This window comes from Triticum dicoccoides, chromosome 6B (genome assembly GCF_002162155.2).
Source record: "Triticum dicoccoides isolate Atlit2015 ecotype Zavitan chromosome 6B, WEW_v2.0, whole genome shotgun sequence".
Lineage (NCBI taxonomy): Eukaryota > Viridiplantae > Streptophyta > Magnoliopsida > Poales > Poaceae > Triticum > Triticum dicoccoides.
In genome coordinates, this window is record NC_041391.1 from 312,155,063 (window position 1) to 312,167,751 (window position 12,689).

Below are 12,689 nucleotides of genomic sequence, written 5' to 3' on the forward strand. Positions count from 1 at the left end.
CGGGAGACGTGCCACCACCTTTGCAAATACCACAACCGTCACGAGAGGTGCACAAACATCCAAATGCACATGATCAGGTTAATGTATCTATACCACCATTTAATGGCCGTTTTAAACCTGCTTTATATATTGAATGGGAGTTCGACATAAAAAATATATTTGCTTCCCATAATTTCGATGAACATAAAAAGGTTAAGGTTGCGGTTGGTTCTTTCACTGGTTATGCTTTGGTTTGGTGGAGTGAATATTGTCGGTTACACCATGATTATATACCTACTACTTGGGATGATTTGAAACTTGCCATGCGACATACTTTCGTCCCTGCTTATTATACTCGTGACATGATTAAGAAGTTGCAACACTTAAAACAAGGTAGGGAAACTGTAACAAAATATTATGATGATTTACAAACTACCTTGTTGCATTCCTCTTTAGAAGAAAGTGAAGATGATTTTATGGATAGATTTTGGGGAGGATTAAACCGTGATATTCAAGAGATACTAATTCATGAAGAGTGTTATCCTATGGACCATTTGTTTCATCTTGCTTGCAAAGCTGAACAGGAAATAAAACGACGTGTTGGCCACGAGGAGAACAAGCGCACGGTGCACATTCCAAGAGTTGATATGATTGTTCCTTCAACTACTAGGCATACTATGACAACCACATCCGTTGTTGTCAGGACTACATCACCTCCACCATGTGACACATCGCCCCGAGAGTGGCTACATCATCTGAGTTGATCATAAGAGGTAATGACAAAGGTACTGATCTTCCATCTCTACATGAGAATGATGAATGCCTTGTCAATTTGAATGCACCATCTGATGAGCTACCCACTACTTTGATCACACCACCTATTTTAGAGGACTACGTTGATAATTTGACTTTGCCATGTGATCAAACAACTGAAATACCAACAATTTTGAGTGCACCCATTGAATTAACTATTGATGCAAAAGAACCAATGTTTAATCATTTTGATATGACCTCTAATCTTGGTGATGATTCTGTGTTGAATGACTTATTGCATGTTTGCTTATTTAAGCATGTTGTAGCATGTAAATTTGATGCAAGTAAGGTTTATTCACCAATGTTGGGATGGTTGAATGATGAACATTGTCAATCTTTTGAAATGAATAAGAGCTTCACTTATATGTGCAAACTGAGTTGCAATATTTTCATGCCTTCTACTTCTTGTGCTAATTTTTTGGCTTTAGATTTTATGAACTATGCAAGTTACTCATCTATTCATGTGTCATATATGCAAAAATCAAGGGAAGTAAAAATGGATGACATATACATATACAACATGTACACCTTGTCTCTTTTGTTAGCCACATTTCAGATTAAGCAACGCCGAGGACGGCTTTATTTTCAAGAAGGGGAGGATGATGAGGACATGACTACCTTGGATATGACCAAAAATATTGCATATATGCATATTTGTCAGGTGATTTCTAGTGCAAACTATTCAATAATCTATTTATGTTATCCAGAACAAAAATACTTCACATACTTTTGTGTTTTGTCTAATTGCAGGTGTATGGGACATTTGTACAATCCACATATGAAGATAAGGAAGAAAGAGATGTTTATTTGCTGTCCAAAAAGTTCTCTCACGTCACTTTTGGCCCTAGAGAAGATAGAGTCCAAGTCTCTCACGTTCTGGATTCAGATTCAGGCTGCATAGACATACCTGACTCAAAACGCACACAAGTTTTTCATACCGACTCCGAATTGGGTGATTCTTTTTTTGTTGGAAACTAGATTTCGTGCAATTTCCAACCCAGTTGGAATCACCTTCAAATTCGTCCGGAGCGTTGAGTTGTGGACGAAACAATCTGATGCTGCAGCAGAATCCGAGTCAAACTACAAGTCCAAAGGTGTTACATCACCTCCACTTGGGCCCATTGGCCTTGTACGACCTAGATTTAGTTTAGGCTGCCTTGGGACGTCCTCCCACCTCCTTGGCCGTCACCCCTTGCTCCTATATAAGTAGATCCATCTAGTAGCTTTTCCTTGGGATTTGTTTAGTTAAAAGTTAGCCATTGCAACTTCGTGTACTTCGTTTGTGTCCAACGACCAGACCAAGACCGCTTACGGATCCCCACCACTATCAATACTTCATATATATTCGCAATATTCAGATTGCTTTATCATATTCTTGCTCGTTCTTCGATTGCTTGCAGGAATAGACCTTCGTGGTCAGGTTGATCGTGCTCCAGCGTGGTCAATAACCTCTCGGAGTTGGTTTAGCGATTGCTAAGGCGCAACGTCGTGCACGTTTGTAGTCGGATCGTCAAAGTCGTCTCCACCAAATCGAAAGTTATCATCTCATCAAAAGATCGGGACACCCCGCCTCTATCAGGTAGTAGATGGCAGCGGTGGTGGTATATGACAGCGGTGGTGGTATATGGATATGGATTCGAAGCGGTGGCGGATAAGCGGCAGTGGTAGATGGCAGGGGCGATGATGATGGTGCGGCGGCGGCGTGACAACTTATGACCAGAACTCGAAACTCTAAAAGACTAGACTCTAAGATCAGCAAGTAGACACGACGATGCAACCGCAAATTCAACAAAGCAAAACCCTAAAAAGATTATGCAAAGGCTCAAATTGGTTCGGATATGATGAACTAACCCTAATTTTTTTGTGGCTTTTTCGTGGACTGTAGGTATGAAGAACAGACTCGATCTAAACTACGAAAAACTGTAAAATCTCACCGAGCAACCAGGAAATCTGATACCACTTGATAGAGGCAAAGGTGTCCCGTCTTTCGATGAGATGATGGATATCGCTTTGGTGGCAGTCGACTTTGACGATCCGACTATGAACGTGCGAGGACGTCGCGCCTTAGCAATCGCTAAATGTCACATCCCTAGTCTGGTATGACCTAGACTAGCTGGTCATTTGTGCATCATGTTTAAATTTCATTTAAATTTGAAATGAGGATTGGTGGAACCCTCAGAATCATTTTTGAAAATGACCCAAATAAAAATTTCTCCAAAAGGGTCCAAGAAAATGCTCATGATGCCCTCTAAAAATATTGGACAGAGATAAAAATCAAAACAATATTTTTAGGAGCTCATGGACATTTATTTTGGCCATTTGGATTAATTCGATAAATATTTGCATTGGAAATATATTTCTATATATATGAAATGTGGTCCAAAAATTATGCCATTCATAAAAGAGCTCTGGAATAATATATCCAGCTCCTGCAAAAATTGGCATAATAAAATTAAATGATTTAATATATTTATTAAATCAAAACAAATGTCAGAAAAATTAGAAAACAAAAATAAAAGAAGGAGGGGCTTACCTGGGCCTCCCCTCCCCTGCGCAGCCCAGCAGCAGCAGGCCGGCCCAGCCAGGAGGCGGCCCAGCCCGCCTGGCCCCCCCTCCCCTGTCGCCTTCCTCCTCTGCCAGGAGGACGGGCGTGTGCCCGACGCTCGCCGGCACGCGCGCGCGCCACCTCCCCCCCTGCTGGCCACCTCCTGCTTCCTCCTCGTCGCCTGGAACGCCCCGGACGAAGCCACGCAGCTGCCGCACCGCTCTCACTCTCCCTCGCCCTCCTCCTCTTCCCCTGCTCTCTCTCCCTCTCACCCGAGAACCACCGCCGCCGCCGACGGGCATCACCGTAGCCACCGCCTCTCCCTCGCCTCCCCGTCGTCCCCAGGAGCTCCGCCTCGTCGCCAGCTACCTCCTCGCCGAGCCACGCAAGCCGGAGTGCCCCGTGGAGCCGTCGCCGTCGCCAAATTTGACTCCGGCCGCCGTGGACCCTCGCCGGCGATTCGGGAGCTACCGGGCATCCCCGACCTCGCCCTCGCGCTCGCTAGTTCCGCGGTGAGCCCCCGCACCGAACCCCCTCCTCCCCGTGTCCGTTTGCCCCGTCTAGCTAGCTCGCCACCGCGCCCGTAAGCCCCTCGCCGCCGGCCATGGCGCCACGGTGGCACGAGCCCAAGCCGGTCCCTTCCGCGCGCGTCCCCGTGTTCCTGGTGACGCCAGGAGCCCGTAGGAACCCTCCGTCTCCACTGCCGTGCACCACAACGCCGCGGCCACCAGTTGCCGAACTCCGGCCGCCGCCCTGAGCTCTGCTCCGGCGAGCTCCGGCGCCCCCGCAGCCCCCCACCAGCTCCCCTGGTTGCGGACGACGACGGGCTACGCCCTGGTGCTTTTCGCGCGACCAAACGCCGCCTGCAGCGCAAGTCCGGCGAGTCGCCGCCGCGCTAATGATCGCCGCCAGCCAGAACCCCGGCGGGCTGACGTGGCTTGTTAATTAGCCACTAATTCCCCACCCGCTGACGCTGACAAGTGGGCCCCAGGGCTTAGTCAAAGCTGACCAGCCCAGGTTTGACTCGGGGTTAAACCCCTGTCACTGACGTGTGGGTCCCACACGTCAGATTTGACCTGGACAGCCGCGTTGACCCGCTGATGCAATGATGACGTCATGCTGACGCAATTATGCATATTCTGGATTTAATTAAATCAGGAAAATTCCAAAAATTGATTTAAACTTCAAAAATTCATAGAAATTCAACCGTAGCTCAGATTGAAATAATTTATATATGAAAAATTATCAGAAAAATGCAACCTTTCCATCTGTACTAGTTTCATGCATGAAAAACCAACTTATACATGCTGAATATGGGAAAACACATTATGGCATATTTAAGAGACCTAATTTAGAAATGCATTTGAAGCTTTGGTTCAAAAGGACTTCAAACCAATTGAACACTAGTTGCATTAGCTCAACAGCATCACATCTACATGCCATGTTCATGCATCATATTGTTGCATATGATTGTGTATTGATTGCCGGCACCGTTCCTTCTCGATAGGTCCTGCTCCGGAGACGTTCCAGAGTACCTGTCTGTGAAGCAGTGCCTCCCCTGTTGATTTACCAGGCAAGCAAACCCCCTTGTTCATTTCGATAAAACCCTACTCTCTCGCTCCTGCTCTCAGTTATTGCATTAGAACAACAACGATTCATCTGCTACTTTGTGCCGCGGTAGTTGAACCCATTCCTCTGCATGACCTGCCATTGCCACAGTAAATAGTTGAAACCCACTAGCATGTGTAGGAGTTGATTGAAGCCATTGTTGTGTTCCTACCATGCTATGCCTGCTATTGCTTAGAGTTGTGTCAGGTCTGATTCATTGGGAATGAATTGGAGTGTCACGATATGTTCTGATGCTGAGAGTGAAGTGTGTGAACACGATTTGGTAAAGGTAGCAGTGAGAGGCCATGTAGGAGTACATGGTGGGTTGTCTCACTGGAACCGTCCTTAAGCCCTGAGTTCTGTGTATGTTGTCCAATGACTCGATACTACCACACATTGGGCTCCGGGCGCTCCAAGCCCTCTCGACTTATTAACCAACTTGATCTCTGTCCAGGAGTCGCAACTAGTTTCTGGTGTTTGTAGGTAGTGCTATTTTTCTACCAAGTGGCACCCGGCAGGGTGGGCTTGGGACAGACTAGGCACACGTGGCCCGGTGTACCGAGTGGCACCCGGTTGGTGGGCTCGGGAACCCTGTACACATCGTTTGGGGCCGTGAGCGACACCCCGGCCGGATCTCCTTGCGGATGAAACCCGAATAGGCGATAAACCTGGACTAGAGTCTTGTGTGGTTAGTCAGGTCGTGGCCGACACCCTCGCCAGGCTTCCGCTTGAAGGTTGCCGAGATACATGACGTGTACATGGCGGTAAGTGGCGAGAGCGTGTGTGAAGAAGTACACCCCTGCAGGGTTAACATGATCTATTCGAATAGCCGGGTCCGCGGTTATGGACTTCTTGGATGCTTACATGGTACATAGACAACTTGAAGTGGATACTATAAAATGCTCAAGACATGTGTGAGTGCTATGGATGGCCTTCTCGTAGGGAGACGGGGACGAATCCATAGTAGTGTATTGTGTGGTGATTAGTGGACTCGTGTACGTTGTTTCACCTCCAGAGTTTTTGGTAGTCGTAGAATAGGATAGCCACAGAGTCAAAGCTGGCTTGCTGCAACTAAACCCCACATTACCCTCTTGATACCAATGCATGTACGATAGGATCTGATGTAAGTCTTGCTGAGTACCTTTGTACTCATGTTGCTTTATTTATGTTTTTGCAGCGGAGACTTCGGTCTTACTAGTGTTCTCGTGGACTTCGACTAGTAGCTAGTACCTCAGCTACGATCTTGATCGGATGTTGTAGATAGTCAGGCTCTTCAGCCTTTTTCTTTTGTAGATGTCTGTACCCAGACATGTAATGCTTCCGCTTGTTGCTTGTATGCTCTGTATGATGGGTCTTGTGACCCCTGTTTGCAATATATGCTATGACGGCTCTTCTGAGCCTTTATCTATATGAGTTGTTGAGTTATGCTGTGATGCCATGTTGTACAGCACATACTTGCATGTTATGCGTACGTGTAATGTGTATTGCTATGTGTGGGATCTGACTATCTAGTTGTTTATTCTTAGTAGCCTCTCTTACCGGGAAATGTCTCCTAGTGCTTCCACTGAGCCCTGGTAGCTTGCTACTGCTCCGGAACACTTAGACAGGCCGGCATGTGTCCTTCTTCGATCCTGTGTCTGTCCCTTCGGGGAAATGTCACGCGATGAATACCGGAGTCCTGCTAGCCCGCTACAGCCCGGTTCACCGGAGTCCTGTTAGCCCAGTGCTACAGCCTGGATTCACTCGCTGATGACCGACACGTTCGATGCTGGGTCATGGATGCCTGTCCCTGTAAGTTAGTGCCACTTTGGGTTTACGACTAGCCATGTCAGCCCGGGCTCTTTATCATATGGATGCTAGCGACACCATCATATACGTGTGCCAAAATGCGCAAACGGTCCCGGGCAAAGGTAAGGCGACACCCGTGGGGATACCGTGCGTGAGGCCGCAAAGCGATATGAGGTGTTACATGCTAGATCGATGTGGCATCGAGTCGGGGTCCTGACAGCGTTGGTATCAGAGCTTGACTGCCTGTAGGATTACCAAGCCAAACTGGTCGAAGTTGAGTCTAGAAAATCTTTAGTTATGTAAGGGAATTGATTGTGGGAAGGAACGTAAGGCTCTTTTTACTCCTTTACCTCATGGTCTTCTGATCTGAGTCATCCTATCTTTCCGACGGGATTAAGGAACTAGGCTTCTCTTCCGTCTATCAGGATCACGTGTTACTACTCCGTAGTCCCATAGGACTGGTTGATCAGAGTCATACCCCAGTTGTGAGTATTTCCGGTGTAGTCTGTTTAGTACTATCCCAGAACCTTGAGTGGTGATGTTGAGTTGTTGTACTACCCCATTTTTAGTAGGATGTCTCATTCTGAGCATTTTACTGCCGTTATGCTGCCGGATTTTCCCTAAGAGTTCGAGTGATACTAATTCCTTGTCCTACATTCTACAGTCCATAGTTGATGCTGATTCCGTCCTTGGTTCGTTTCTCAGGATGTCATCGGCTAAGCGAAGTTCCGTTGCTCGTAGCCAGAACCACGGAGATGGTAGGGATGAGGATCCTCCCGATCAGCCTTCGTTGACAGAGTTCATGCTAGAGATGGAGAGGAACAAGCGTGAGTCCAACCACTTGTTGGCACGTATCGAGGAGAACACCGCACATCAGTCCAACAAGTCTGTGACCATTCATGACTTCATTCGCTTGCACCCACCTACCTTTCATCATTCCATCGAGCCACTCGATGCAGATGACTGGCTCCGTAGCATCTCTCATAAGCTGCGTTCCGCGAACGTAGCTGAAGATGACAAGGTCACTTATGCCACATATCACCTGGAAGGTCCTGCTAGTCTTTGGTGGCAGAACTATGAGGCTATGCTTCCAGCTGGCCAGATTCCTACCTGGAAGGATTTCACTGAGGCTTTTCGCGAGCATCACATTCCCCAAGCCCTCCTTGATCGCAAGAGAGAGGAGTTCTGTAGTTTCACCCAGAGTAAGTTGGCTGTTGATGCTTATAGCAGAGAGTTCGAGAACCTCGCTTGCTATGCCACATAAGAAGTGTCCACGGATGCTAAGAAGCAGGCTAGGTTCCGGAAGGGTCTCAACCCCAAGTTGCGTCGTGATCTTCACCTGCATCATTGTGATACATTCCAAGCCCTTGTGAACAAGGCCATCAATGCAGAGACAGCTCAACTCACTTACGAGGAGTCTCGTAAGCACACCCGTGATTTGGGATCCTCCTCTGGCTCTAGTTCCCTGAAACGCCGGATTTGGGTTCCAAACTCCGCTCTTCCTTCCGGTTATACACCGAGGTCATCTCATGTGGTGCCTCCTCCAGCTCAGTCGTATGTTCCACCCAGGTCTACTGGTAGGCCGTTTGTCAGTGCGGGTCCCCGTCCAACCTCAGGGACTTGCTTCACATGCGGGAAGCCAGGACACTATGCACGTGATTGCTCTCAGACTAGTTATGCTCCACCCTAGCCCGAGAAGACTGTGGGCTGTATTAAGCCATCACGCAAGATGATCAGTGTCAAGTCAGCCCCCACTGAACGTGGACGTGTGCATCACGTCTCAGCTAAAGACGCTCATGATGATCCAGATGTCGTTCTTGGTACACTCCTTGTCAATTGTCACCCAGCATCAGTTCTATTCGATACTGGAGCATCTCACTCCTTCATTTCTGAAGGCTATGCTCGTTTGCACGACATGTCATTTTGTGATATGCCAACTCCGCTTGAAATCCAAACCCCAGGGTCTAGATGGCAGACCACCAGAATCAGCCATGGTAATGAAATCCTTGTTGATAGACTTGTATTCCTTGCATCACTTGTAGCCCTCAAGTCCTCAGATATTAACATCATCTTGGGTATGGACTGGATGACAGCTCATCATGCCAAGATTGATTGCTACACAAGATCTGTTCAGCTTACACACCCATCTGGCAAGTTAGTCACCGTCTCTACTAGAGTTGCAAAGCGACAGCTCTATTCTCTTAATGCCAGCCCTCTTCCAGACCTTGAAGACATCCCGGTAGTCCGTGACTTTCCGGATGTCTTTCCAGAGGAACTGCCAGGTGTTCCACCTGACAGAGATGTAGAGTTCGTCATAGATCTTATCCCAGGAACAGCTCCAATCTCCCGGAGACCTTACAAGATGGCACCCTTAGAACTAGCCGAGCTTAAGAAACAACTCGATGAGTCCTTGCAAAAGGGTTTCATCCGTCCTAGTTCTTCTCCTTGGGCTTGCCCCGTCCTCTTTGTCAAGAAGAAAGACGGTACGGACCGGATGGTCGTTGATTATCGTCCCGTTAATTTGGTCACGATCAAGAACAAGTATCCGCTTCCCAGGATCAACGACCTGTATGATCAGCTCGCTGGATCCTCAGTCTTCTCCAAGATGGATTTAAGGTTAGGCTACCATCAAATCAAGATCAGAAACGGGGACATTCCCAAGACAGCTTTTGTCACTCGTTATGGTCAGTACGAGTACACCGTCATGTCCTTTGGTCTAACCAACGCCCCAGCCACATTCTCCCCTTTGATGAACTCGATCTTCATGGAGTACTTAGATAAGTTCGTCGTGGTTTATCTCGATGATATTCTTATTTACTCGAAGAACGAGGAAGAGCATGCCGAACATCTTAGACTTATTTTAGAAAAACTCAGAGAGCACCGCCTTTATGCCAAGTTCTCCAAGTGTGAATTTTGGTTGTCAGAAGTGACCTACCTAGGCCACGTAATCTCTGGTAAGGGCATTGCTGTCAATCCCGAGAGAGTTCAAGCCGTTCTCGATTGGACTCCACCTGAAACAGTCAAACAAGTTAGGAGTTTCCTTGGTCTAGCCAGCTATTGTCGCCGCTTTGTTGAAAACTTCTCCAAAGTAGCCAAACCTCTCACGGAGCTTCTCAAGAAAGATAAAAAGTTCGAGTGGTCCCCACAGTGTGAGTACAGTTTTCAGGAACTGAAAAGACGCCTGACTTCTGCTCCCATACTTGTGCCACCGGATTTCACTAAAGACTTTATTATCTACTGCGACGCCTCACGACAGGGACTAGGTTGCATTCTTATGCAGGATCATCATGTGATTGCCTATGCATCTCGACAGTTGCATCCACATGAGGAGAATTATCCTACACATGATCTAGAGCTTGCAGCCGTAGTCTATGCACTCAAGACCTGGCGACATTACCTCCTTGGTAAACGTTGCGAGATCTACACCGATCACCAGAGTCTCAAGTATATCTTCACCCAACCAGATTTGAACCTTAGGCAAAGACGTTGGTTGGAGTTGATCACAGATTATGATCTAGGGATTACCTACACCCCAGGCAAAGCCAATGTCATGGCTGATGCTCTAAGCCGTAAATCTTATTGCAACAATCTCATGTTGCGGCAAGGCCAACCACTTCTCCATGAGGAATTCTGTAAGCTTAACCTTCACATAGCTCCTCGCGGATTCCTTTCTACTCTGGTGGCGAAACCTGATCTTGAAGATTGGATTATCGCTGCTCAAAAGCAAGACACAGGAATTTCTCGGATCAAGAGAAACATTAAGAAGGGAGTTGGTGGATGTTTCTTTATGGATGATCGTGGTGTTGTTTTCTTTGAGAATCGCTTGGTGGTTCCCAAGAATCAACATCTGCGACAATTGATCCTTAAGGAGGCGCATGAATCTCCTCTCACGATTCATCCCGGTAGCACTAAGATGTATCAGGACCTACGCCGGAGGTTCTGGTGGACTAGGATGAAGAGAGAAATCGCTGAGTTCATTGCTAAATGTGACGTTTGTCGTCGCGTTAAGGCAGAGCATCAAAGACCTGCTGTCACCCTTCAGCCTTTGGCTATTCCTGAATGGAAATGGGATAAAGTTGGTATGGACTTCATCACCGGCTTTCCCAGGACCAAGAGAGGGAATAATGCTATCTTCGTAGTCATTGATCGTCTCTCCAAAGTGGCTCACTTCCTTCCTGTTCGAGAGAGTATCACTGCTAGTCAGCTTGCTGACTTATACATTTCTCGAATAGTATCACTTCATGGTGTTCCACTAGAGATTAATTCAGACCGTGGCAGTCTTTTCACTTCTCACTTCTGGGAGAGCTTTCAAACTGCCATGGGAACCCATCTTTCCTTCAGTACCGCTTTCCACCCTCAGTCGAGTGGTCAGGTGGAACGGGTCAATCAAATTCTTGAAGACATGCTCAGAGCTTGCGTTATCTCATTCGGTATGGATTGGGAGAAATGTCTTCCTTTCGCCGAGTTTGCTTATAACAATAGCTACCAATCCAGCCTCAAGAAAGCTCCTTTTGAGGTTCTCTATGGACGAAGATGTCGAACACCTTTGAACTGGTCAGAAACCGGTGAAAGACAATTCTTTGGACCGGATATGATCCAGGAGGCAGAAGAGCAAGTTCGCATCATTCGTGAGAATTTGAAAACAGCCCAGTCTCGTCAGAAAAGCCAGTATGATCGTCATCATAAGGATATGACCTATGAAATTGGCGACCAAGCTTACCTTCGGGTTACTCCTTTGAAGGGTACCCATCGTTTCGGTATCAAGGGCAAGTTGGCTCCTCGTTACATTGGTCCTTTTCGCATTCTCGCTAAACGAGGAGAGGTTGCCTACCAATTGGAACTACCTCCGCATCTCTCCAGAGTTCATGATGTCTTCCACGTCTCTCAACTCAGGCGTTGCTTCTCGGATCCTATACGCGGAGTGGACCACGAAACGCTTGATCTCCAAGATAACCTCCATACCGAGAGTACCCGGTTCGCATTCTTGATCAAGCAGAGCGTGTTACCCGACGTCAGAACATCAAGTTTCTCAAAGTTCAGTGGTCTCATCATTCCGAGAGAGAGGCTACTTGGGAGCGAGAAGATCGTCTTCGATTGGAGTACCCCGCTTTCTTTCCGTCGACCCCTGAATCTCGGGACGAGATTCTGTCAAGTGGGGGCGAGTTGTCACATCCCTAGTCTGGTATGACCTAGACTAGCTGGTCATTTGTGCATCATGTTTAAATTTCATTTAAATTTGAAATGAGGATTGGTGGAACCCTCAGAATCATTTTTGAAAATGACCCAAATAAAAATTTCTCCAAAAGGGTCCAAGAAAATGCTCATGATGCCCTCTAAAAATATTGGACAGAGATAAAAATCAAAACAATATTTTTAGGAGCTCATGGACATTTATTTTGGCCATTTGGATTAATTCGATAAATATTTGCATTGGAAATATATTTCTATATATATGAAATGTGGTCCAAAAATTATGCCATTCATAAAAGAGCTCTGGAATAATATATCCAGCTCCTGCAAAAATTGGCATAATAAAATTAAATGATTTAATATATTTATTAAATCAAAACAAATGTCAGAAAAATTAGAAAACAAAAATAAAAGAAGGAGGGGCTTACCTGGGCCTCCCCTCCCCTGCGCAGCCCAGCAGCAGCAGGCCGGCCCAGCCAGGAGGCGGCCCAGCCCGCCTGGCCCCCCCTCCCCTGTCGCCTTCCTCCTCTGCCAGGAGGACGGGCGTGTGCCCGACGCTCGCCGGCACGCGCGCGCGCCACCTCCCCCCCTGCTGGCCACCTCCTGCTTCCTCCTCGTCGCCTGGAACACCCCGGACGAAGCCACGCAGCTGCCGCACCGCTCTCACTCTCCCTCGCCCTCCTCCTCTTCCCCTGCTCTCTCTCCCTCTCACCCGAGAACCACCGCCGCCGCCGACGGGCATCACCGTAGCCACCGCCTCTCCCTC